This window comes from Aquarana catesbeiana, linkage group LG03, assembly GCF_042186555.1.
Source record: "Aquarana catesbeiana isolate 2022-GZ linkage group LG03, ASM4218655v1, whole genome shotgun sequence".
Classification (NCBI taxonomy): Eukaryota; Metazoa; Chordata; class Amphibia; order Anura; family Ranidae; genus Aquarana; species Aquarana catesbeiana.
Window position 1 is genome coordinate 712,767,800 of NC_133326.1, and position 27,547 is coordinate 712,795,346.

The 27,547-nt window shown below is 46.6% G+C and overlaps 1 protein-coding gene across 1 annotated transcript in view; it reads right to left on the bottom strand.

The window, feature by feature from the left end:
• LOC141134355 (uncharacterized) overlaps nucleotides 1–27,547 on the bottom strand; it is a 145,568-nt gene that overhangs the window by 93,939 nt on the left and 24,082 nt on the right.

Genomic DNA, 27,547 nt, shown 5'->3' on the forward strand with positions numbered 1-27,547 from the left:
AAGCCCACACACGATCGGATTGTCAGCCAGCTTTAGTCCGTCGGCGTCCGTCAGACTTTTGTAGACGAAAAGTCCGACCGTGTGCACGCGGCGTTAGGCCTTATGTACATTGCTGCTGGTAGACGGACACTTATGCCGCATACACACGGTCGGACTTTTCGACCGGACTTGTCCGACAGATGCTGACGGACCAAATCCGGGGGACAATCCGATCGTGTGTGGGTTTCACCGGACCATCAGCGGACATTTCCAGTCGCAAATCTGACGGACTTTAGATTTGGAACATGCTTCAAATCTTTACGTCTTAACTACGCCAGACCCAGAAATCTGCTTGTCTGTGTGCTAGTCCGACGGACAAAAACCGACGCTAGGGCAGCTATTGGCTACTGGCTATCAACTTCCTTATTTTAGTCCGGTGTACGTCATCACGTACGAATCTGTTGGACTTTGGTGTGATCGTGTGTAGGCAAGTCCGTTCATTAAAAAGTCAGTCGAAAGTCCACTGGAAAGTCCGTTGGACCAGTCTGGTCGAAAAGTCAGACCGTGTGTACATGGCATTAGGAGCAGTTGGCTGTTTTTTTTCAACTGCCCCTGAACTCTCCTCTATGTTATCTTATCTGTTCATGTACACAGGGTCATTTATAGTCCTTTCTAGGAAGTTGAGCTTAGAGGCATTTTTTGGAACGCAAAAAAATGCGTTCAGAAGCTGAGTTTACAGGCATTTCAAGCGCCAAACGCTTCTAAACGTGGTAACTCGCATTTAGCCACATTTAGTTTACAGGCGTTTTTCATTTTTTGGCTATTTTTTTTTAGCGTTTCTAAATGCAAACGCAGCAAAACGCCGCTATGCACGGCATGTAAATGTGGCAAAACCGGCATTTTAAATGTGGGTTACTATCTGTCAAGTTAAATCATTCAGGAGAGGTTGTAAAAGCGTCCCGTGTACATGAAGCCTAAGGCCCCTTGTACACTAGACGTTTAGTCCAAGTGTGTCCAATTCTGGGATATTAGTATTCCCAGGAGCCACAGGTGCAGCATCTAGGCCTGCTTCCTGCAGCCTGTCAGTCTTTGAAAGGCTGACATACACTGCAGCTGGATGGGGCTGAACACTCTACTGCCTTAAGCCTCGTACACACGATCGGATTTTCCGATGGGAAATGTTCAATGACAGGCTGTTGGTGGAAAATCCAACCGTTTGTACGCTCCATCGGACAATTGTTGTCGGATTTTCCGCGGACAAATGTGTGTTGTCGGATTTTCCGAGCGTGTGTACACAAGTCCGTCGGACAAAAGTCCAAAGTACAAACACGCATGCTCGGAAGCAAGGATGAGCCAGAAGCGGTTGGTCTTGTAAACTAGCGTTCGCAATGGAGAATTAACATTCATGACGCGACAAATTATGAAATCTGGAAATGCAGCGCACAATTCTCTTCTTCTTTAATGGGATAATAATGAAGCTGGTGATACTGATGGAGTTATTGCAAACAAATTTTCAAAGGCTTTTTTTTCTAGTGATATCAAGAATAATATTATTATACTTTTTTATTTTTTGCAAGTTACCACAACACCATTATCCTGTAGTTTTTAAGATCAAAGATACAACTATGTTGGTGTCCCTTGTTAATTTTATATTGTATTTTTTAAAATATAACAGCCTACTCCCAAAGTGTCATTTGAAGTAAAACACACAGCCAAGTATTATTCTACACAATTTTTTTATTGTGCATTAAAAAAAGAAAACAAATAAAATTAGACATGCTGTCTGCCAATAGAACTTAACCAAAAAGTGCATTCTATGCATCCGAAAAGATAGAAAATATACAAAATCAAATCATGATTCAACCAAAAAATAATGTCAAAGCAATAACTCCAAAGCCAATAATAAATAACATGTTATCTCCTCCGATTCCGCAACATGTCTGGTTGACGATTGGCTGTCCAGAAACTAACTGAAAAGCACGAAATGAAAAACGCAAACTGAAAAGTGCGAATCAACACTCACCAAACTTCTACTAACACAAAATTAACAGAAGGAGCCCAAAGGGTGGCGCTAAAGTGCTGAAAAACAATAAAGTACGTCACTATGTTCGTATTTTTTGGCCAACCATTGTGTGGCCGTGTGTATGCAAGACAAGTTTGGGCCAACGCCCTTCAGACAAAATTCTGCGGTTTTGTTGGCCAACAATCTGAGCGTGTGTACGCAGCTTTGGGGGGAAAGGAGGCCCAGGGACTAAAGACCGCCATTTCTTTGTGAAGGACAAGGAAGGGTTCCTTACTGGATAAGATTGCTAATTCTGTGATTGATCGAGAGCCGGGGGGGGGATCACTGTTGATAACTAATTATGGACTTGCTCCTAGTTTTCAGGAATATTCGCCTCCCCCAGTTACAAATCAGATGTCGCTACATTTAAACTAAAAAAAAAGTCACATGCGCCGCATTTCCGAGTAAATCAAATGCCTAATAGGAAGGCCAGAGTAGACGATGGAAAATGTCCGATCGGAGCATGTTGTCGGAAATTCCGACCGTGTGTGGGCTCCATCGGATATTTTCCATCGCATTTTCTGACACACAAAGTTGGACAGCAGGAGATAAAATTTTCCGACAACAAAATCCGATCGCCTCAATTCCGACCGTGTGTGGCCTGTTCCGACGCACAAAGTGCCACGCATGCTCAGAAGAAATTCCGACACGGAACAGCTCGTTCTGGTAAACTTAGCGTTCGCAATGGATACAGCACTTTCGTCACGCTGCAATGTTAAAAATGGTTTAATACAGCGCACTCTCTTCTTCTTTATAATGTGACAAGAATTAAGTAGTTTTGCTGCTCATATTCACACACACTTCTCACAAAGTTTTCTTTGTGTTTTTTTTATTGGGATTCCCTCAATATATTGTTATTAGTTGTCACATCTGACAGGTTTTTTTTTTATATATTTTTTTGTTTTTTATCTGACGCCTTTTTTTTTCTGTAATGTTTGGATTTTTTCCAAGGCTGATCTTTGTTCAATGTTATTTTTATTTTTACTCCTGAATATTTTTGTGTGTGTTTTGTGTGTCAAGTTACCCCAACACCATTGATATCTTTTATTATTTAATCTCAAGGAGATTGTTTGTTGTTGGTGTCCCTTGTTCATTTCACATTGTATATTTGAAATGTACCTGAATCCTCACAAACCAACTGTAATTTTTTAAGTAAAACACATAGGAGAGTATAATTCAAAACAAAAATCCTTTATTAAGGGATCAGAACCAAACAAAGAGGAAGGCAACACTGGATCAACAGGAGAAATTAGTGAAGCCTGGGACCCCCCACGGCAGACAACAATTCTTCAACATCAAAATTGGTGGCCTGAGGAGTCCATATATAAGGGAGTGCAGTCTGGTCCGGGATTCGCAGAGACTCGGATAGCAGCAGATGACATGTATGTCCCCAGGCTGTGGTACCACAAGAGGCTGCATCTTTTGGCCGACCAGACTGGATCCAGGGTCCTCACTTTCTGGTCTTCCTTTCACGCTTCCTTCCGGGCTGTGGCTGTGCAGTTGGAGATGTGGCAGGAGGAGGAGTAGGACCTTGAGGAGGACTGGGAGGACCTGGAGGAGAGGGAGGACGAGGAGGAGGACCTGCAGGAGGAGGAGGAGGACCATCACAAAGGTGTGTCTCAGGTGTAATTTGGCCCCTCATACCTTTCTCCAGAGCCTCCGATATGAGGGCCTCACACATTACTTGTTGGCCCTCCTCCATCCTCTGCATTTTATATGACGGCAGCAATGTCCTCCTCCACGGTCTGTCCTGCTCCCAGGACCTCTGTAGCCCTCCAAAAGACTCCTTCGGTAGCCTCCTCTAGGGCACTCCTCCTCCTTCCACTTTCTGTTTCCAGGAGGGGTGGAAGGACCTGTAGATCAGCCAGCCGGCTCGGCCCGGCCACCTCCTGGCTGAGACTTCCCTGTGTATGAAAAAGGGACATGGTTTTATGTTTTGCATCATCAATCACAATCCTAAATTAGTACTCCCAACTAACATCTAGTTAACACCATTGATTGGACAAGCAGAAATATTTAGAGGAATGCTATACCTGGCTCAATCTGGGCTCCTCCACATGTGGCCTGGAAGGCCCAGGTTGGGCGTCAGAAGCCTCAGCCGGGGGGGAAGGAAGACTTGAGAGGGATGACCTGGGTTCAGTCTGGCCTGCCAGAAAATGCAGCCTGTCATAGGACAACATCCTGGGGACATAGATGTCATCTGCTGCTCCGGATCTCTGTGAATCCAGGACTTTCTTGCGCTCCCTTAGATATGTGCTCCTCAGGCCACCAATTAATTTCTTTAAATAAGTGATGTCTGCCGTGGGAATCACCTGCTTCACAATTACCAACAATTGCACCAGTGCTGCCTTCCTCTTTGCTTGGTTCTTGAAATGGGGGTGGTTAATCTCCCACAGACAGGGCAGCTCCCTTAGCATATCTATGAATACTGACATGAAGTCATTATCTTTGAGTACCATATCCATGTTCACTGCAAGACACAACACAAGACAAAGCCTAATGTCACACAAAACTCTCCTAATCTTGTTACAATATAAGCTTCAATGTAGAAGCAGTATAGGCACAAGTTTGTCTCTTACCTTCGTTCTTACAATCGGCACCACCAATGCTCCTTCCTCCGCTCACAGATCGTACGTAATACGCACGCGTGTTACGCTTTATATACACTGCGCATGCGTGTAACTCCGCCCGCCCCTGACGTTCTTTCTAGTCTATTCCCCGCCCCTTTTCGTTCAGCGCAGTGGGTGAAGAGCATGATGGCAGAGTTAGAGCAGGTGCGTGCTAATTGCAGGAACGAGGAGGAGGAAAGCCCGGATCCGGACACGTCCCGATCCAGAAGGAGACGTTTTAAGGCCACAAATATGTCCTTTGGGGAGATGTTGGAGATGGTCGACATCATGAAGAAGTCCGACTATGACGGGAAGTATGGGCCTTACCCCAACCCCAACATCAGAAAGGCCAAGATCATGGCGAAAGTGGTCAGGAGTCTGGAGAGGAATTTCGGGGTCCGAAGATCAAAAGATCAGCTCCGGAAGCGGTGGTCGGACCTGAAGTTGAGAGAGCCAGAGCAGTACCGAAAGATCCGGAGAGTGCTGCAAAAAAGTAAGTAGTTGTGCTGTGTTCCTATTCTTTCTGTCTTTATTCCGTTCGTTCTGCTCCATATGCTTTTAGTAATTGTAACATTTAAAAGGGCAACTTTAATGTTCATGGGCCCATTATTCGTTTGTATCAAACATTTTTCTTTGGGCCTCTAAAACACCATTGTTTAGGCCATATGCATTTTCCCACATTTTTTTTGGGCCTACTTGGATGCCAAATATTTGTTTGTGTAGATGGGTTTGTTACTAGAATGAAATGCCAACTAGATTCTGTGTAAGGAGAGGACACTGAGCAGCTGTTTTCACATCTGGATACTGGAGTACTAGTGTGGGACCCCAGAACACCATTTTTATTAGGGGGGCCACACAGGTGCGCCAGTGTAAACTATAGGGGGGGCTAAATCTGTGAACTTTGTACTAAACCGGTAAAGTATTGCAGCTTGACAAAGGTCAATAAGAAAATTACATCTTGGAACTCGGCTAAAATAGACAATTGTACCCCACTTCCAAGCAATGTTTCCTATTTCTAGTTCTGCCATCAAATATCTGTGTGCTAAGTATACCATTTTTGTTTTACATAGGGGAGAAAAGACTCGGAGGACACCCCTCATCCCAGGAGACCAGAGACCCCCCACCTCTGGAAGAAGGTGAAATACCGCAAACCCAAGAAGAAGAGCAGGAGGAAGAAGAAGATGTGGTGGAGATTGGCACCACAACAGGTGAGTGTCTGCGACCACAGGCTCAGGTAAAAGAGATGGATGGTGACAGATTTTTGATACGTGTTTTTGTTTTCTTTATCTCTTTTTAGGTGATCATGATGTGAGGGAGAGAGAACGCTTTACTTCTGAAAGTGCCCAGATCCTGATCGGGGAGATCATGGGGTGTAATCTCGAATTGCACAACATACAGCAACAAATCAGTGATGTTATTAAAAAAAATAATAACATCATTGATGTTTTGGGGTGAATTTAAAAGGCCACAAAATCACCTTTTTGGATTGTGGTCCAATCTTTAAAATATTTTTGCAATGTTTTGAAAAGCCAAATTTGGAGGATGCACTCAGTGTGCCAACATGTGCTATCTGACAACACGGGAGATCAATGGACGCGTTTTGGGGGTGCAACACCTTCCTCAATTATAAAGTAGCGGTGAGGAAGGGCTTGCTCCCCCAAAACACGTCCCTTGATCCCCCCTGATGGCAGATAGCACATGTTGACATTCTGAACTTGGTGTGCATCTTCCAAATTTGGCTTTTCCAGGGGTGATTTCCCCCCATCTGAACGCTATATCAAACACAGTTCCTAAATACTCTTGTCTGATATAGCCTTCAGGTTTTACCTAATGTGAACTTTGTAAGTTCAAGTTTTTTGGCTTTCTTGTTGGTTTTACACAGGTCTGTTTTATCAGAAAAGGACATTTCGATTTTTGATAATGCTACAGCAAAAATTGTTATACAACAAACATGTTGGTTTGTTTTAAAAACCTTTGGTAAATGCACATGTGATTGTGCAGCTATAAAAAAGTTGGTTACTCAAGAATGTGTGGATTATTGTCTCAACACTACAACACTTTTGGGGTGATGTAATTGCTGTTTTATGCAAACATGGGGGTTATTTTCTAAGGGCAAATACACTTTGCACTACAAGTGCAGTTTCAGTGCAGTTGCAAGTGCACTTGTATTGAAATGTGTTTTTGCATTTAGGAAATACCAGCCAACAGTGTTTTTTATAAGGTTACTCAATCACAACATTTTCTGCACTCAACACATTTCTGTCAGGGTCAGCTAAAACAAACACAAGCAGTAAATGTCCACAAAGAATTTCTTTTGGTTGTTTTTTATTTGAAAAAGGTTTCACAGATTGTCTAGCATATTGATAGCCCCCCTACCCGCAAAGAACTCCAGGTATCATAACCGGACATCACGGGCATTCAGGGAGGGCAAGCCAGGACGGCCGCTTTCAAGCGCCGTCAGTGTTGATGGATTTTGGATTCTGGCCTCAGGCCCAACTGAGCCAGCATAGTTGGCTGAATGTTTTCTTAAAAAATTATGGAAAACACAGCAGGCAAGTATTATATGGTTCAGTATATACTCCGCCATATGGATGGGTGTCAGAAATAATCTGAACCGGCTGGCCAGGATTCCAAATGTGTTCTCCACCACTCTTCGGGCTCTGGCCAGCCGGTAATTAAAAACCCTCTGTTCCGGGGTGAGGGTCCTCATCGGGAATGGCCGCATCAGGTGGTCCCCCAGCGCAAACGCTTCATCAGCAACGAACACAAATGGGAGACCTTCAACATTGTCCTCTGGAGGTGGCAAGTCCAAGCTGCCATTCTGGAGACGCCTGTAGAACTCCGTCTGGGCGATGACTCCACCATCGGACATCCGGCCATTCTTCCCCACGTCCACATACAGGAACTCGTAATTAGCCGACACCACCGCCAACATCACTATACTATTAAACCCCTTGCAATTATAATAGTACGACCCCGAGTTGGGTGGTGGGACAATGTGGACGTGTTTCCCATCAATTGCCCCTCCGCAGTTAGGAAAGTCCCACCGCTGGGCAAAGTGGGAGGCCACAGTCTGCCATTCCTGTGGCGTTGAAGGAAACTGTTGAGGAAAAAAACAATAAACATTACTATTTTTTCACAGAAACATGGCAAGCAGATTAGACACAAACATTATGGGGCAACCTCCAGATAGCATTTATTAAGGGGAATTTAACAACACCAAAGTATAAGGTACACCTATCATATTCCCCCTCCCCCCCCTCTCATGGGCCATTTCTAACATTATAGGGGGGGGGAACTCTTGGACAGGTAACCCTCTTCACTTCATTGAGAGATGAATGCCTAAATAATGGGTATTACTTGGAACAGCCCCTCCTTAGTTACACTATTGGCAGACCACTGGACAGGTAAGAAGTGTCTGAATACAAAGATATAAATACACACTGTACACATTTGAGCACATTTGGACATTCTGATATTACCTATCAAGATAATAATAGGATACAAAAACTTTAAACAGTACCATTGGAAATTATACAGGCAGGCCCTTGCACTACATGCTTTGGGGAATTCATCCATAAATCTGACCAGTAAAGAGATGGGTATAGTGTGTATGGGATTGGCAAAGTCAGCAGATAGATGATTGAGGATAGAGAATTGTGATCAGCTGACTTAGCAGTTGGGGGAGGGAGGGTTACAAAAAATTTGGGGACACAACAAAAAAAAAGCCTCTGGCACTCTGCCTGAATTTAAATCAAAAATAACATTTCCAAACATTTTAGGGGGTGTTTGGGGTAAAGCACTACTATAGAGCAGATAAAATACTTTGTTAAGTGACTACATGAGGTGAATATAGGGCAGGAGACACCATGCTGGAGAGGTTATTGAAGGGCAAATATGTATGAAGGACATAAAATAATAATTACATAAAAATCCAGCATGCATGAGAACAAAGGGGACATTAACAGCATATTACAATCATGGGAATTAGAGAATGAGGAAAGAAATACAAGATATTAGCAAACATTCAATACAATAAAATGTGATATTAAAGGATAAAAATCTTACCTTCATATACTCCTTCTGCAGGACCTGGATGATGGCAGAACAGGTCTCTGGGATGATGATACCCAGAGCCTGGGGGGAGATGCCTGTCGAGAACTTTAAGTCCTGCAGACTTCTCCCTGTGGCCAAATACCGCAAGGTAGCAACCAACCTCTGCTCCGGAGTGATGGCTTGCCTCATGCAGGTATCCTGCCTGCTGATATAGGGGGTCAGCGAAGCCAACAAACGGTGAAACACGGGGTCCGTCATCCGGAGAAAGTTCCTGAAATCATCAGGATTATTCTCATGGATCTCACGGAGCAAAGGCATATGACAGAACTGGTCACGCTGAAGCAACCAATTCTTGGTCCATGAACTCCTCCCCACCCTGTTCATGGACTGGACTTGTGTCAAGGACAGGACTCCAACAACAAGCCCCCGCACAGCACGAACTCTACGAGGAGTATGCATGCGAAACATGGCTAGAAAACGGTCGCCTGCTCAGAATGAAGTAACAGAACGCACTGAAGAACAGCAAGGCCTGTGAAGAGCGACCTGAAAAACAGCAACGAGCAGGCAAGATCACACAGAAAACTCTGATACGAACTGACTGCACGCACTGAAGAGCAGATACAAACCCACAAGCACAAACTGAACGGCAGAAAACGGTCTGAAAGCCACGAGTCTGAAAAAGCGCGAATCGTCTCTCACCAAACTTTTACTAACACGAGATTAGCAAAAGGAGCCCAAAGGGTGCCGCGCTTGGTTCTGAACCGGCCTTTTCTAGTCTCGTTGTACGTGGTGTACGTGACCGCGTGGTTGTCGATCGGAAATTACGACAACAAAGTCCGACCGTGTGTACGGTGCATAATTGTGTGTAAATGTGTAATGGGAAAAGTGCAGCGCTAGAGATACAAATGTACCCCAGGTATGAACCTAGGGGAAAAAGGGGGACCTGCACAATAAGAATTGTCTTAAAATGTGCAGAAGGTTAGTGGAAGTGTTAGGAGTGCGATGTGCGCTGATAATGAATCAAGTGAATCAACAATAACTACAAAAGTATATATATATACAGTATGTATTTTAAGGTGTCACCTGATCACATGGTGCTACCTGACCTTTGATAGCATTGATTGCACTTTTGCACTTGATTCATTATCAGCGCACATCACACTTGTGTTTTCACAAACACTCCTAACACTTCCACTAACCTTCTGCACATTTCAAGACAATTCTTATTGTGCAGGTCCCCCTTTTTCCCCTAGGTTCATACCTCGGGTACATTTGTATCTCTAGCGCTGCACTTTTCCCATTACACTTACACAATACATAGGGTTGCCACCTTTTCTTCAAGTCAAACCTGAACACTTTAGCGGCGCACAGCATTTTTTTTTATTGTAAAAACTTTGTTTATTAGTTCAGTCACAGCATAACATACATTTGTGGCATACGCTGAATAGTGACATACATTTTATCGTTTCATTGGTAACAAAGGGTAAGGACAACAAATAGAAATAGGGTAGACATAGCTACAACATAAAAAGGGTTATTCCCTTTATAGGGGCATATATCTTGTGCTTTTATCGGCCTGCTAACTCTAGTAAGCTTAGGGTTCCTGTCCCCAACTGCACAGTGGCCAACTGGCCAGCCGGCCTGTTTCTTGCCTTGTGTCTGCCTCAGCTGGTAAGGGGTGTCCGGCCTGACCCCAACACTACCCGATCCGGGCTCCACGCCAGAGGAGGGGGGCAACCAAGGCCTCCAGCTAACCTCCTCTAGTGCTTCGCCCCAGCCTGTGGGAGGCATGAGACTACCATCTCCCATCAAGTGACTTATTTCCAGCAGGGAGACATTGTGGTTTTTAATAGTCCCAGCAGTAGTAGATAATATATATGGGCGGCACAGTGGCGCAGTGGGTAGCACTTTCGCCTAGCAGTAAGAAGGGTCGCTGGTTCGAATCCCGACCACAACACTACCTGCCTGGAGTTTGCATGTTCTCCCTGTGTCTGCGTGGGTTTCCTCCGGGTACTCCGGTTTCCTCCCACACTCCAAAGACATGCTGGTAGGTTAATTGGATCCTGTCTAAATCGGCCCTAGTATAGGTATGAATGTGAGTTAGGGACCTTAGATTGTAAGCTCCTTGAGGGTATAGGGACTGATGTGAATGTATAATATATATATGTAAAGCGCTGCGTAAATTGACGGCGCTATATAAGTACCTGAAATAAATAAATAAATAAAATAAATATTATCAGGCCTTTGAGTGGTATAACCCTTTAGTAATAAATCATTATTATGGGGAATGAAGAGAGAGATAGGATGGAAAAAGGGGGGATGTGGTAGGGGGATGTAGAGGGGAGATGGGGGAAACAGTAAAAGCAGGGGAAGGGGGGGGGGAGAGATGATTTCACCTTAAAAAGGGAGTCCCGCAAATTTTTTTTTTTAATTCAGCAGCTACAAATACTGCAGCTGCTGACTTTTAAAATAAGAACACTTACCTGTCCCAGGGTCCAGCGATGTCGACACCCGAGGCCGTACGTCGTCGGTCGTCGAATGCTGCCGCCGCCATCTTCGTTAAGGGAATCAGGAAATGAAGCCTTGCGGCTTCATTTCCTGGTTCCCTACTGTGCATGCGCAAGTCACGCTGCACAATCCGAATCGTCCCTGCTGTCTCTGGGACCTGTGTGTGTCCCAGCAGACAGCGGGGGGGGGGGACAGGAAGAGGCGTAGACTCCCGTGGGAGTCTATGCCTGGAAGTGAGTGAAAATACCTGTCTTAGACAGGTATCTGCACCCCCCTCCCCCTGAAAGGTGCCAAATGTGACACCGGAGGGGGGGGTTCTGAAAAGCGGAAGTTCCATTTTTGTGTGGAACTCCACCTTAAGCTCGTTAAGGAAGGCCTCTTGAGCCCCTCCCTAGGGAAAGAGAGCCTTGACTGATGGGGTCATGGCTAGGTGCATGACAAGGGGAACGATTGGTTGGGACATGTGGGATGGGATGGGCCTGATCTCAGGAAATCGTGTGCCCCAGGGAATTCTGGGTCTTTTGGAAGAGTCATTGGAAGAGCTGCCCATCCTCCCGCCCCCTTTTTTCCTATGTTATGGTATGTCACAGCTTGCTGTGGTTTTCTTGACCTTGCCAGCAGTTAAAGTTGCTGTAATGGGCTATGCCCTTGATGGAAAATTGGAAGTAGGCTGTCTGTACAGCACTTATGGTAAGGACAGGCCCCACTTCAGTCTTCTAGTTAAGTGCTCACAGTATGACTGTGACTGGCACTGGTTAAATGTGTTCACATGTTATGTGTTGGAATTTAATAAAGCTATGGACTTGCCCTTTCCAATGTAATGGTTGTAAGTGTCTTATTTAATGGGTTAAAGGGCAAGGGTTGGTGGGGGGTTTGATCCCTTGGTGTTAGGTTAATTGGGACCTAAGCCCATTGCGCCTCAGCAGTCATGTCTTCAGCATTCGTACTGGATTCCTAGCCGCCAGGCAGTCATATCCATCGTCAAAACCTAGGCATACAATGTTCGTTTTCAACGTCCCTGTCTAGAGGGGGGAGTGTACACAGCTACTGTTGAGGACGATCACGGAGACCCTGGGCTGGTTCTGCTAGCTTCAACAGATCCATGTCTAAACTAGAAGGGACCTGGTTGGGGTCAGAAAAGTGATCTGTCCATAGGATCCACCTGGAGTCACGTTTATCCCTGTTGCCTTTACATGTAGCTACCCATTCCTCCGCTTCTCTGATCTCATTCACTCTGCGTATCCATTCCTCCTTGCCCGGTACCTGTGCCTTTTTCCAGTAGATGGGAAGTAATCTTTTGGGAGCGTTCAGCAGGTGAGGTAGTGCATTTTTTTTTTATAGTGGCTTATTGGCATAGGAGGAATGCAGGGAGGAAATGGACCGGGGAGAGGGGAACTTCTATTCCCAGAACTGTCCTAATCTGTTCCCTAACTTCCTTCCAGAAGGGTGCGATCAGTGGGCAGTCCCACCACAAGTGTAGTAGAGATCCTCGACCTCCACAGCCCCGCCAGCAGTATTCAGAGTCATCAGGGTATATCCATGCCAGGTCAGCAGGGACCCTATACCAGCATAACAGTATTTTATAATTTGTCTCTTGCATTTTAGAATCTGCAGAGCTGGAGTTGGTAAGCTGATATAGGTGTGCCAGCTAAGGTCCAGTAAATGTCCGACCTAAGTCCCTCTCCCAGACACGGATAAAGTTGGGCTTGGAGGTCGAGGCTGATGACCCTAGCAGTTGGTAAAGGTCTGAGACCATGTGTGTGGTAGGCTCGTCTGCTATGAATAGGCCCTCAAAGTGCGTAAGTAATGTTATGTCTCTTATGGAGCTGCCGTGTACCTCAAAAAAGTGGTGTAATTGTCTGTACCTCCAGAAATTCATCTGGGGCCCTCCAAAGAAATTCTTATGTTCTGCAGGGGGAAGCATTTTTTTTATAGTATAAACTATACATTTATTTTGCAATTAAATAACATTTCTAATCATATGAAGTTAATCACAAGAGTGCCCCTTTACATCTGAATCCGCAGAGTTTCCCTTTTACATCTGAATCTGCAGAGTTCCCTTACACTGTAAGAGGGGACTCTGCAGACTCTGATGTAAGGGAGAACTCTGGGGACTCTAACATAAGGGATGCTCTGGGAACCCTGATTTAAGGGGGAACACTGAGAACTTTGATGCACAGTGAGGACTCTGATGTAAGGGGGAATGTAACGATATCAAGTACGGGACATGAAAAGCTGTAGCTAGCTGCCATCTTGTGTGGAAGTAGCCATGACAGTTTGGCTAACCATGTAACCTCACAGAGAACTCTGAACTCCGTCTTCCCCACCTTAGGAATTCAAAGCTTTTTAAGTTCAACAGAAAAGGTTATCTCAACAGAGAAAACAGAAAGGTTAGGTCAGTAGAAAACATTTGTTGTAAGGGCAGTGTTCAGGCCTGTCGTAAAACTGTCACCCTCCCCATTCAGAGACCAAACAGGCCTAGGTCGTAAAGTCTTCTGAATACACCTCACTAGAATAAGTATGAAATTTCAGCATGTTTCATAACTTCTGACTTGGTAATCGCACAGCCATAATCTGGACATATTTAGCTTCCTCAGATAATATGGAACGTTTCAAGTCCAGACACCCCTATGTCAGGTCATATGGGAAACCCCTGGGACCACTTATTCCTCCAAAGCAGGCTATACGTTATAGATATGGCATGTTTAGACTTGTTTTGAAGGAAATCTCAAGTTGAATAATAATATGGATATTTGGAGTCTGTCAACACTACAGATGCAGATATATGAATATGTATTAAAGAAATCTACCTGGGACATGGTCATGAGTGTAGACACCTCCCAGCAACCAACCCCTAAAACCAGCTGGCCAGATGATTGGTTACTGGTCGCTGTCAACACCCCCTTTGATTTGACAGAAAAGAGGAGATGTCAAGACAATGGTCAGTTCTCCTTTTACCATCCAAGAAGAAACATCTGCCAAGTCGAGAACCGATTACCTAGCTCATCGATCGAACTCTGATCAACCCTCGGACATTAATTGCAAGTATCCTTCCTTCCCAATTCTACCTTATTGCTTTGTGTCTGTATATTGTCTTTATTTTTTGAAACATCTTTTTTCTGTAAATATTTTATTTGCATCAACCTTGACCTTTTCATAATAAACCCTTATGTTGAAAAGTGTTAACCTTGTCTCTAAAGCTCTTAATGCAAGCTATAAACGAACCTGCCTCTTGAAAGGCGCTACTGTTATAGAGTAAGACTCTGAGCAGACCTGTCTGTAGTGGCAGTGTGTGTGGCAGACGCTTATTCTCAAATTATAATTGGTATTGCAAAATTACGAGTCTCCCCCGGCTCGGTCTTTTAAACGGGGGTGGTGGCAGTTAAAGGGTTAATTGCGTAATTAGCCCAGTGACAATCACTCTCAGGCTGCTCGCACCTAGATTGTGGTCCCGCAAGCTGGAAAATCTTTGTGCTGGGCGCGGCTGAGAGTGGCATTGTTACGTAAGTGACAGCGTGGTGTGAGGTTGGCTGGTCCTTTGTCGCGAGTTAGCGAGGAGGGCAGGGATCTGACACCCGCGTTCGTCACATATTGGCTGGCAGCGTAGCGGGATAGTTTCGCATTAAGAGCATTCAGTGCATTGTTAGGAATTAGCTCTGCACTGAAGGATTGTAACCTTTGTGGAAACAGTCCTTAGAGACAAGCTGGTGCATATTTTTTGATTTTTATTTTTTCAAGAGAGACATACAGCAACAGCTCCTTCCTACACCTTCTTCCTATCTCTTCTTTCTGTTCTATCTCTTCTGCTTGCAACATGTCTGGGTTATCAGCATATAAAAAGATGAGCAAGAATGAACTGACTGTTGAGTGCGCAGAAAGAGGAATTGAGGTCGGTGGGAAAAATCGTGAAGGCTTGATACATGCCTTACAGGAGTTTGATATCCGTGCACACCAGAACCTGGGGGAAACTGGACCAGAAAGGGTTTCCACTACTCCAGAGCCCAGTGGTTCAGAGGCGGCCTCACCAGATGGGCAAGCAGAGACTGACACTGGAATACCACGGATTGTTACCTCCAAGCCACCACAAGAGCAGGCTAGCATCAGATTGCCTGAAACCATCATAGACTCTCTTCAAATGCAAGAAACTCTACAAAACCTCAAGGAGACGGATCCTGTGGTGTACTTGCAGTTTCTGGAACGCCAGGCCGAGCGGGAGGAACGCAGGGCTGAGAGGGAGGCTGATCGTCGGCACGAACTGGAGATGGCTAGGCTCCAGCAGCAGCGACAGGCTCAGAACCTCGGATCCCTAGAGCACAGGGATGCCTCTCTGCCAGTGACCCCGGCAGCCAAGTTTCCAGTTATGGAAAAGGACAGTGACATTGACGTGTATCTACTGTCGTTTGAAAAAACTTGCCGTCAGTACCATCTCCCCCCAGCACAATGGGCCCGGTACCTGACACCAGGGCTACGAGGCAAGGCCCTGGATGCTTATGTCGAACTGTCAGAAGAACAGTGCGACGATTATGAGGCCCTAAAAGCTGCAATCATCCAAAAGTTTCAGCTAACCCCGGAAGTGTACCGGAAGCGTTTTAGGTCCTTGCAAAAGGGGCCTGGGGACTCATACATGGATGTGGTAGGTCGCTTACGTACCACATTCCGGCAGTGGACTAAAGGCTTGAAAGCCGATTCTTTTGAATCCCTGGAAGATCTTATGTAGGGATGAGCCGAACACCCCCATGTTCGGTTCGCACCAGAACATGCGAACAGGAAAAAAGTTCGTTCGAACATGCGAACACCGTTAAAGTCTATGGGACACGAACATGAATAATCAAAAGTGCTAATTTTCAAGGCTTATATGCAAGTTATTATCATAAAAAGTGTTTGGGGACCTGGGTCCTGCCCCAGGGGACATGGATCAATGCAAAAAAAAGTTTTAAAAACGGCCGTTTTTTCAGGAGCAGTGATTTTAATAATGCTTAAAGTCAAACAATAAAAGTGTAATATCCCTTTAAATTTCGTACCTGGGGGGTGTCTATAGTGTGCCTGTAAAGGGGCGCATGTTTCCTGTGTTTAGAACAGTCTGACAGCAAAATGACATTTTGAAGGAAAAAACTCATTTAAAACTACCCGCGGCTATTGCATTGCCGACAATACACATAGAAGTTCATTGATAAAAACGGCATGGGAATTCCCCAAAGGGGAACCCCGAACCAAAATTAAAAAAAAAAAAATGACGTGGGGGTCCCCCTAAATTCCATATCAGGCCCTTCAGGTCTGGTATGGATATTAAGGGGAACCCCGGCCAAAATTTTTAAAAAAAAATGACGTGGGGTTCCCCCTAAATTCCATACCAGACCCTTCAGGTCTGGTATGGATTTTAAGGGGAACACCGCGCCAAAAAAAAAAAAAAACGGCGTGGGGTCCCCCCAAAAATCCATACCAGACCCTTATCCGAGCACGCAACCTGGCAGGCCGCAGGAAAAGAGGGGGGGACGAGAGTGCGGCCCCCCCTCCCTCCTGAACCGTACCAGGCCACATGCCCTCAACATTGGGAGGGTGCTTTGGGGTAGCCCCCCAAAACACCTTGTCCCCATGTTGATGAGGACAAGGGCCTCATCCCCACAACCCTGGCCGGTGGTTGTGGGGGTCTGCGGGCGGGGGGCTTATCGGAATCTGGAAGCCCCCTTTAACAAGGTGACCCCCAGATCCCGGCCCCCCCCCTGTGTGAAATGGTAAGGGGGTACATAAGTACCCCTACCATTTCACGAAAAAAGTGTCAAAAATGTTAAAAATGACAAGAGACAGTTTTTGACAATTCCTTTATTTAAATGCTTCTTCTTTCTTCTATCTTGCTTCATCTTCTGGTTCTTCTGGTTCTTCTGGTTCTTCTGGTTCTTCCTCCGGCGTTCTCGTCCAGCATCTCCTCCGCGGCGTCTTCTGTCTTCTTCTCCTCGGGCCGCTCCGCACCCATGGCATGGGGGGGAGGCTCCCGCTCTTCTCTTCTTCTCTTCTTCTTTTCTTCTCTTCTTCTCTTCTTCTTCATTTTCTTCTCCGGGCCGCTCCGCAATCCATGCTGGCATGGAGGGAGGCTCCCGCTGTGTGACGGCGCTCCTCGTCTGACAGTTCTTAAATAACGGGGGGGGGGGGGGGGGGGGGGCCACCCTGTGACCCCGCCCCCCTCTGACGCACGGTGACTTGACGGGACTTCCCTGTGACGTCACGGGGAATGCCACAGGGAAGTCCCGTCAAGTCACCGTGCGTCAGAGGGGGGCGGGGTCACCGGGTGCCCCCCCCCCGTTATTTAAGAACTGTCAGACGAGGAGCGCCGTCACACAGCGGGAGCCTCCCTCCATGCCAGCATGGATTGCGGAGCGGCCCGGAGAAGAAAATGAAGAAGAAGAGAAGAAAAGAAGAAAAGAAGAAAAGAAGAAGAGAAGAGCGGGAGCCTCCCCCCCATGCCATGGGTGCGGAGCGGCCCGAGGAGAAGAAGACAGAAGACGCCGCGGAGGAGATGCTGGACGAGAACGCCGGAGGAAGAACCAGAAGAACCAGAAGAGCCAGAAGAACCAGAAGATGAAGCAAGATAGAAGAAAGAAGAAGCATTTAAATAAAGGAATTGTCAAAAACTGTCTCTTGTCATTTTTAACATTTTTGACACTTTTTTCGTGAAATGGTAGGGGTACTTATGTACCCCCTTACCATTTCACACAGGGGGGGGGCCGGGATCTGGGGGTCACCTTGTTAAAGGGGGCTTCCAGATTCCGATAAGCCCCCCGCCCGCAGACCCCCACAACCACCGGCCAGGGTTGTGGGGATGAGGCCCTTGTCCTCATCAACATGGGGACAAGGTGTTTTGGGGGGCTACCCCAAAGCACCCTCCCAATGTTGAGGGCATGTGGCCTGGTACGGTTCAGGAAGGAGGGGGGGCCGCACTCTTGTCCCCCCCTCTTTTCCTGCGGCCTGCCAGGTTGCGTGCTCGGATAAGGGTCTGGTATGGATTTTTGGGGGGACCCCACGCCGTTTTTTTTTTTTTTTTTGGCGCGGGGTTCCCCTTAAAATCCATACCAGACCTGAAGGGTCTGGTATGGAATTTAGGGGGAACCGCACGTCATTTTTTTTTTTTAATTTTGGCCGGGGTTCCCCTTAATATCCATACCAGACCTGAAGGGCCTGGTATGGAATTTAGGGGGACCCCCACGTCATTTTTTTTTTTTAATTTTGGTTCGGGGTTCCCCTTTGGGGAATTCCCATGCCGTTTTTATCAATGAACTTCTATGTGTATTGTCGGCAATGCAATAGCCGCGGGTAGTTTTAAATGAGTTTTTTCCTTCAAAATGTCATTTTGCTGTCAGACTGTTCTAAACACAGGAAACATGCGCCCCTTTACAGGCACACTATAGACACCCCCCAGGTACGAAATTTAAAGGGATATTACACTTTTATTGATTGACTTTAAGTATTATTAAAATCACTGCTCCTGAAAAAACGGCCGTTTTTAAAACTTTTTTTTGCATTGATCCATGTCCCCTGGGGCAGGACCCAGGTCCCCAAACACTTTTTATGACAATAACTTGCATATTAGCCTTTAAAATTAGCACTTTTGATTTCTCCCATAGACTTTTAAAGGGTGTTCCGCGGCATTCGAATTTGCCGCGAACACCCCAAATTGTTCGCTGTTCGGTGAACTTGCGAACAGCCAATGTTCGAGTCGAACATGAGTTCGACTCGAACTCGAAGCTCATCCCTAATCTTATGATTGCAGATCAACTTTTGCACATCTGTCCTACAGACGTCAGACAGTTTGTGCTGGAGCGAAAGCCAGCCTCTGCCAAAGCAGCAGCAGAACTGGCAGATACCTATATCCACTCTCGGGTATCTGACCATCGCAAGGCTCCTCTGAATGGCTGGAAAGGAGGGAAATCGCACACGGCAACCCCTCCTCTGCCTACCAAACAAGTTCCTCAGCAGCCGGAACCTGCAACTCCTGGAGCCAAGGCCTTCCTAATGGACAAACGCAAATGCTACAACTGTGGGGCAGCCGGACATCTCCGGACGCAGTGCCCTGAGCAGAAGAAGACGACATCACCTGGCCATCCGGCTAGCAACCCTTCTTCCGTGCTGTTCGTCCGCAGGAAAACTCGGGTAACCACCGCCAACTTGCAGCCAGTCACTGTGGGCCACCGGATCGTTACTGGTTTCCGTGACACAGGAGCTGAAGTCACTCTGGTCAGACCAGAGGTGATAGAAAGAAGGGACATCATCCCTGGAAAGTTTTTTACCCTCACCGGAGTCGGGGGAACCCGCTCACGAGTACCCCGTGCCTATGTTTTCATTGATTGGGGTGCCGGAAGTGGGATGAGAGAAGTGGGAGTCTCGGAGGAGATCCCCACTGCGGTGTTGTTGGGTGCTGATTTAGGTACCCTTGTTTCTTACTATGCCCCTGCTAAAAGCACCCAGGATGCTCCCACAGAACTCTCTGGATTTACCAAGGTACTGTTTACAGATGTTGGGGTAATATCTGGGCAACCTGTGGATGGACAGAGGGAGGGGGAGGGTGGAGTGGAGGTTCAGGGGTCTTCTTCACCTACAGAAGGAGAGGAGGCCCCCTTGCATGTGCCAATATCAAATGCTTGTGTAGCTGATGTTAAGAATGTAATTACTGAATGTAATGATGTTATGTCGTTGTTGGAGGTCACCCACAATGCTGGGAGGGTGGAGAAGATAGAGTCTCTGGCGGCAGAGCCCAGGAGTGGCCCAGGTGGCCCCATTCCTGACTCTGACCCAGAGTATTCTGCCTTGACTACACCCCAGCAGTTGTCCTTGTGTGTCACAGGACGGCTGGTTGGTACTTGTAGTCCCACACCTCAGCCAGCACTGCTGAGAGACAAAGGCTTTGCAGTGTTCAGCAGGCCAGCTGTTAGCTCCCCTGCTGAGAAAAATAAACAAAAGCATGATAGGGACAGTGGGCAGAGAGGCTGTACTGGTCTACAGGCAGGAGGCCTGGAGACTGAAAGGGTTAAACAGTTGCTCACTGTGTCCAGTCAGCCTAAGGGGAATGTGTTGAAGGTGTCACCTGATATGGTCTGTGAAGGTCCAGGTGAAATCAGGAAGGCCAGGGTTGGAGTGAAACACAATGGTTTGTGGCCTAACTTGATGTTCACACCATGTCCCAGCACAGCGCCTGTCATTGGCAGAGACCGTATACCTGAACGGAAAGAGTTAGGTGCCCTGCTAGAAGTGATAGCTGACACTCAGGGAGTGGGCTTAGGCCTTCAGTCCCACTCACCTTTCCTTCCACTCCAGGCACCCATGATGCTGGCAGTGCTTACGGCATGCCGTGTTTGGGTCATGGGAAACCCTGGGAGGGCACCCCACGGCGTCCACAAGGTGGGCGACCGTGTGTATCCTCCCCTCACCCTTGCAGCCCACCTTGCCTTGCAGGAGGCGCAGACAGGCGGGGCAAAGGAGACTGAGGAAATTATGCAGTTAGGGGTCGTTCAGGGAGCTCGGACAGTCTGGGCGCCACTGGTAGTTTTGGTCCCCAAAAAGGACCAGACGACCAGGTTCTGTGTGGACTACCGGAAGCTGAATGCCATCACTACTGCAGATGCCTACCCCATGCCCCAGATTGATGAGTTGTTAGATAGGCTGGCGGCCGCCTGTTATATAACAATCATGGATCTGAGCAGGGGGTACTGGCAAATTCCTCTGGCCCCTGAGGCTCGGGAAAAGTCGGCCTTCATCACCCCATTCGGATTGTTCGAGTTTACCGTCATGCCGTTTGGGATGAAGAATGCCCCAGCTACCTTCCAGAGAGTCATGAATGACTTACTGGAGGGGCTGGAAACCTTTGCCGTAGCCTACCTGGATGACATCGCCGTGTTCAGCCCTACCTGGGAAGAACACCTGGTGCACCTGTCACAGGTCCTGGACCAACTGACGTCTGCCAATCTGACTGTAAAACCCAGTAAGTGTCAGATTGGCATGACTGATGTGCAGTACTTGGGACACCAGGTAGGAGGAGGTACCCTGAAACCCGAGACAGGGAAGGTTGAGGCCATCCTGGCCTGGCCTACCCCTCAAACCAAAAAGCAGGTTATGTCTTTCTTGGGGACCGCTGGCTACTATAGGAAATTTGTATGTAACTATAGTAGCCTGGCCAAACCTCTGACTGACCTAACCAAAAAGAAACTGCCCAAGGTGGTGTCTTGGACACCAGAATGTGAGCAGGCATTTCAGGCCTTGAAGGAGGCGCTGGCCAGTGCACCTGTGCTGCAGGCTCCAGACTTCACCCGCCGTTTCCTTGTGCAGACGGATGCCTCTGCCTTTGGATTGGGTGCAGTCCTGAGCCAGGTGGACGAGGCCGGAGAGGAGCATCCCATCCTCTACCTGAGCAGGAAGCTGCTTCCCAGGGAAGTAGCATATGCCACGATCGAAAAGGAGTGTCTTGCGATCGTGTGGGCTCTCCAGAAGTTACAAACGTACCTTTATGGACGGCACTTCACTGTGATCACGGATCACAATCCCTTGAGCTGGCTAAATCGTGTTGCTGGGGAGAATGGCAAACTACTTCGGTGGAGCCTAATTCTTCAGCAATACGATTTCACCATCCAGCATAAGAAAGGCAGTGCCCATGGCAATGCTGATGGGCTGTCACGACAAGCCGAGCCCGCAGGAGTCGGTTGCGTCAGGAGGGAAATTGTAGTTCCCTCCCATGCAACCACCTAAGGGGGGAGGTGTAACGATATCAAGTACGGGACATGAAAAGCTGTAGCTAGCTGCCATCTTGTGTGGAAGTAGCCATGACAGTTTGGCTAACCATGTAACCTCACAGAGAACTCTGAACTCCGTCTTCCCCACCTTAGGAATTCAAAGCTTTTTAAGTTCAACAGAAAAGGTTATCTCAACAGAGAAAACAGAAAGGTTAGGTCAGTAGAAAACATTTGTTGTAAGGGCAGTGTTCAGGCCTGTCGTAAAACTGTCACCCTCCCCATTCAGAGACCAAACAGGCCTAGGTCGTAAAGTCTTCTGAATACACCTCACTAGAATAAGTATGAAATTTCAGCATGTTTCATAACTTCTGACTTGGTAATCGCACAGCCATAATCTGGACATATTTAGCTTCCTCAGATAATATGGAACGTTTCAAGTCCAGACACCCCTATGTCAGGTCATATGGGAAACCCCTAGGACCACTTATTCCTCCAAAGCAGGCTATACGTTATAGATATGGCATGTTTAGACTTGTTTTGAAGGAAATCTCAAGTTGAATAATAATATGGATATTTGGAGTCTGTCAACACTACAGATGCAGATATATGAATATGTATTAAAGAAATCTACCTGGGACATGGTCATGAGTGTAGACACCTCCCAGCAACCAACCCCTAAAACCAGCTGGCCAGATGATTGGTTACTGGTCGCTGTCAACACCCCCTTTGATTTGACAGAAAAGAGGAGATGTCAAGACAATGGTCAGTTCTCCTTTTTACCATCCAAGAAGAAACATCTGCCAAGTCGAGAACCGATTACCTAGCTCATCGATCGAACTCTGATCAACCCTCGGACATTAATTGCAAGTATCCTTCCTTCCCAATTCTACCTTATTGCTTTGTGTCTGTATATTGTCTTTATTTTTTGAAACATCTTTTTTCTGTAAATATTTTATTTGCATCAACCTTGACCTTTTCATAATAAACCCTTATGTTGAAAAGTGTTAACCTTGTCTCTAAAGCTCTTAATGCAAGCTATAAACGAACCTGCCTCTTGAAAGGCGCTACTGTTATAGAGTAAGACTCTGAGCAGACCTGTCTGTAGTGGCAGTGTGTGTGGCAGACGCTTATTCTCAAATTATAATTGGTATTGCAAAATTACGAGTCTCCCCCGGCTCGGTCTTTTAAACGGGGGTGGTGGCAGTTAATGGGTTAATTGTGTAATTAGCCCAGTGACAATCACTCTCAGGCTGCTCGCACCTAGATTGTGGTCCCGCAAGCTGGAAAATCTTTGTGCTGGGCGCGGCTGAGAGTGGCATTGTTACGTAAGTGACAGCGTGGTGTGAGGTTGGCTGGTCCTTTGTCGCGAGTTAGCGAGGAGGGCAGGGATCTGACACCCGCGTTCGTCACAGGGAACACTGTGGCCTCCGGTGTAAAGGGGAACTGTGATATAAGGGGTGCTCTGAGAACCCTGATTTACCTTAGTGTACTCGCTCAGAGGCAGGAGATAGAAGGGGGAGACTTCAGTCACACACAGGGTTGGATGGTGAGCTCACTCCCCCCTTGGCAGTCAGCACCTCTCATCCAGGTGTATCTGAGGCTGCTAGACTTCAAATTTCCAGCCCCCCTCTTCCCTTTTCTGAGGCACAGAGCTGGGGATTGGTGTGTGGGCAGACACAGGGGGGTAGGGGTGGGAGGAAGAGGAGCAGATCGAGCCCTCTCTCCTCTCCTGTCTGTATGTGGGGGGAACTGTTAGTGCCGCCTTTGGACAGTGTGAAAGAGAGTGTAACAGACACTCTCAACTTAGACAACTGCAGCCAGCAACCCTGCTGAGAGGCCATAGTCCAGTCTGAATATTGTGTCCAGGTTTCAGGCAATCTGAAACCCGGACGCATGATTCCAAACCCGATCTGTCCAAACCCTAACCAGGGCTAATTGCTGGTATGTTATCCACATAAAAGTATAACAGTGGAAACTAGATAGTGTGATATTGTTTACAATATTTATTCATATACAACAATAGTCCCTTTACTGGGGTACTCACATTTAGTGGGTGCTGCAGTGCACCACTATATACAGATATCAAAAGCTGTTGTGGTCGCTGAGCTGGTGTGCCCTTTCCGCGCTGAGAACACTCTGTTGTCTCCTGCACCGTCCTGTCCCCTACCTTTTGATTTTAATCATATGTGTAGCACCCTCTACCAATAGGTAGGTGCTAGTAAGGTAAATTTACTAGGTTTATCCAGCTCAGGCAAATTTAGGCAGCTCTGAGGCATCTCCATTGTTTCCAGAGAGAAGGTTCTGGAAAAGGGGCTGGGCCTGGAACTGGAGTGGCAGGCAGCTTGTGTGTGAGCCCTGACCAATCCCCATCGAGACTGGCAGGGGGCGGGCCTCATACAGACTCAGAGCGAGGTTTGAGTTGGGCTTATAACGTGGTGGCTCAGCACGCTGCCTGTTCCCCATTGAGAACGTCAAACGTATGACGAAACGCGTCTGGAAGGGGCGTGCTGACGTCACCATGTCGTTTGATTGAGGACGGGAGTGTGTCCGGAGGCCGGCCGGCTTCGTTTTTACTGTCTTCTCAGCTTTTAAATTTTGTACTTATGTAAGTGTTATTCCTTTTACAATAAATCTACTATATGCAGTATTACACTATTGGCTCTTCATTATATATGTGCTGCTGAGTCCGGACAGAGAGGGCAAGACGAGATACACCATTCCGGTCGGGAGCCTGGCTGGGATCGTAATACATCTGCCTTTTTGCTTTATTTGTCTGGTAAGGGGACAATCCCGAAGGTCCGTTTAATATCTGTTCTTTGGTGTTTGGTTCCTGTTTTCACTATATCTGCATACGAGGGTCTGCCTTCTGGTAAGCAGCTCGTATTATTAGTTTTCTCAGCACCTGGTGGGAGTTCTCTCCACAATCTTTCACATATTCTTGGGGTGTTTTACACACGTCGACTGTCCAATTATATCTGGTAAGCAGATTTTGGAAGTCGTTGCATTTTTCACCCGTATAAAATTTACATTTATATTTAATTTTTTGATTTCACCTTTTCTGCATGATTGCATGATACTCACCATATTGTCCTAGCTATTCAGCATAGGATTTTATATGATCACACGTGATTTAAGGCTAATTGAGTGTCACTTCTTTTTCTGGTTTGGCGTGTGTTTTTTAAAACAATATTACGCTATATTTTTGTTATACCTTTTTTTGAATTATATCTGTGGATACACGGGACGAGGGCGCCCTTCCTGCTTCACCTGGAGTATACATCTAAAGGCCCAGGCTGGGTTTAATCCACTCGCCCGTTTATGTCTTACTTCTGGTAAGCGCAATATATATTGGAGTGCTCTGCTAACTGTGTCTACCATTACTGTTTCCTTTGGAAGAAGTTTATATCACCTACTTATCCTCCTTGCCTGGACTGTAATTGGGACTATTCATTTCATGTTATATGGGACTTCACAACTGGACTTTTGTGTATATCACTCATAGCGCGGTTTTCTCCTTTTTGATTTAATTTGGTGGGCCACACTTATGACCGCAGCTTGTTCTTTCTTCTTTTTCTAAGCGCAGTTTTTTTCTTTATTTTATTTAATACATGGTGTGTTGTTTTCTTTTAGGTGATGTGGGTGTTGTGGAAGAAGAATCTCATTTCACAAGTGCAAGTGCACACGTCCTCATCAGAGATGTGCAACTGTGATTTACAGAAGATCAAGGAAGACATCAATGATGTTGAAAAAAGACTCCAAAACATCATTGATGTTTTAGGCAGAATATAAAACACACCAACATTTTACAATTTTTTAAATTTTTATTAGAACTTTTCTAAAAAATGTTGAAAGCCAAATTTTGAAGATGCACACAGTGGGGTTTATTTACTAAAGGCAAATCCACGTTGCACTACAAGTGCAAACTACAAGTGCAAAGTGCACTTGAAATTGCACTGAAAGTGCACTTGGATGTGCAGTCGCTGTAGATCCGAGGGGGAACATGCAAGGAAAATAAAAAACAGCATTTTAGCTTGCACATGATTGGATAATAAAATCAGCAGAGCTTCCCCTCATTTCAGATCTACCCCTCAGATTTACAACGACTGCACTTCCAAGTACACTTTCAGTGCAATTTCAAGTGCACTTTGCACTTGTAGTTTGCACTTGTAGTGCATAGTGGATTTGCCTTTCGTAAATAACCCCCAGTGTGTCAACATGTGCCATCTGCCATCACGGGATATCTTGGTATGCGCTTTGTGGGTGCAATAACGAACTGCAGTAACGAACTGAAAAGCACGAGGCTGAAAATCGCGAATCGACTCTCACCAAACTTCTACTAACACAAGATAAACACGTGTAGCGCTGGTAGATTTACAATCTACCGCAGGTTAGGTAAATTTGGTAAATTGTTTGTTAGGAAGGTTAAAAGTTTGCCTCTGTTCCAGCTTGGCTGACGTTGTGTGTGCTTCCGTGCTGACCGGTGGGTGTCGCTGTTGATACTGGTCAGTGTTGGAAAGACAACGTGTCAAGGTTTATAGATGCTCTTCTGTCTCGGAGACAAGCTCGGTGGAGGTGGTCCTCCGAGTTGCATTCTGGGAAGAGGGTATTTATGGGACAGACGCCATGTTCTAAGGGTTTTTTTACAGCCACCTGCTGGCCCTCCTGGCCGACAGGTATGCATTAAGGAGCTACCTCGTGGTCCTCCAATTGGGAGACCCACGATGCTACGGTGCAGGGGTGGGTCCAGAGGCTTGTCTGGGGCCTACCACTGCGGCCGAGAAATGGTCCTGAGCTGTCGGTCCTGTGTGACGAAGCTGGATAGCTGAGGAGATCCCAGGGGAGGACCCGTCTTGGAGAGATCGCGCAGCATACTGGTCTATAGAGGGGCCTGGTGACTCGGCTGGAGGACGTATCCAAAAGAAGTAATTATACAGCATAGTGTTGCCGGTTCAGCTTAAAGGTTCAGGCACTGTGACTGACTGTTCACTGCAGAAAATCTGATACATCCTGTGGCAGAGGATTGTGCAGATTTACCCCCCCAAACTAGTCTGTGGCAGAGACTTTAGATTCGTGCCGTGTACTGGCTGCTAGACCGTTGAGAGAGGCCTATCCAGACGAGCAAAGAGTGCGTCCCATGACGGGAACGCATTCCACATAATTATCTGAATTCTACCAGGACATTTGTCGCTAAGATTTTGCAAGAAGATATTTGAGTTTCTCCTGAAAGTTTTCTCTTCCGCCTCTTTCCTGCTACTTCCTAAAGTTTGTTTGTTCAATAAAGCATTGAAAACGTACTCCAGTGTTGGTGCGTGTGTTGTCCAGCAGTAAACTCAACGGAACCCCTAGACCGGTGCTGGTGAAACCAAGGGAAGCAAGGTGAAGGTAACAGACCCGCTTAAACCAGCAGCTCCACCGTGAGTTAGTGCTACACACAAGATTAGCAGAAGGAGCCCAATAGGTAGCGCACTGGCTATTGAACTTCCACTTTATAGTGTCGTCGTACGTGTTGTACGTCAGCGCATTCTTGACAATCGGAATTTCCAACAACATTTGTGCGACCGTGTCTATGCAAGACAAGCCAACATCCGTAGGAAAAAAAATCCCAGGATTTCATTGTCAGA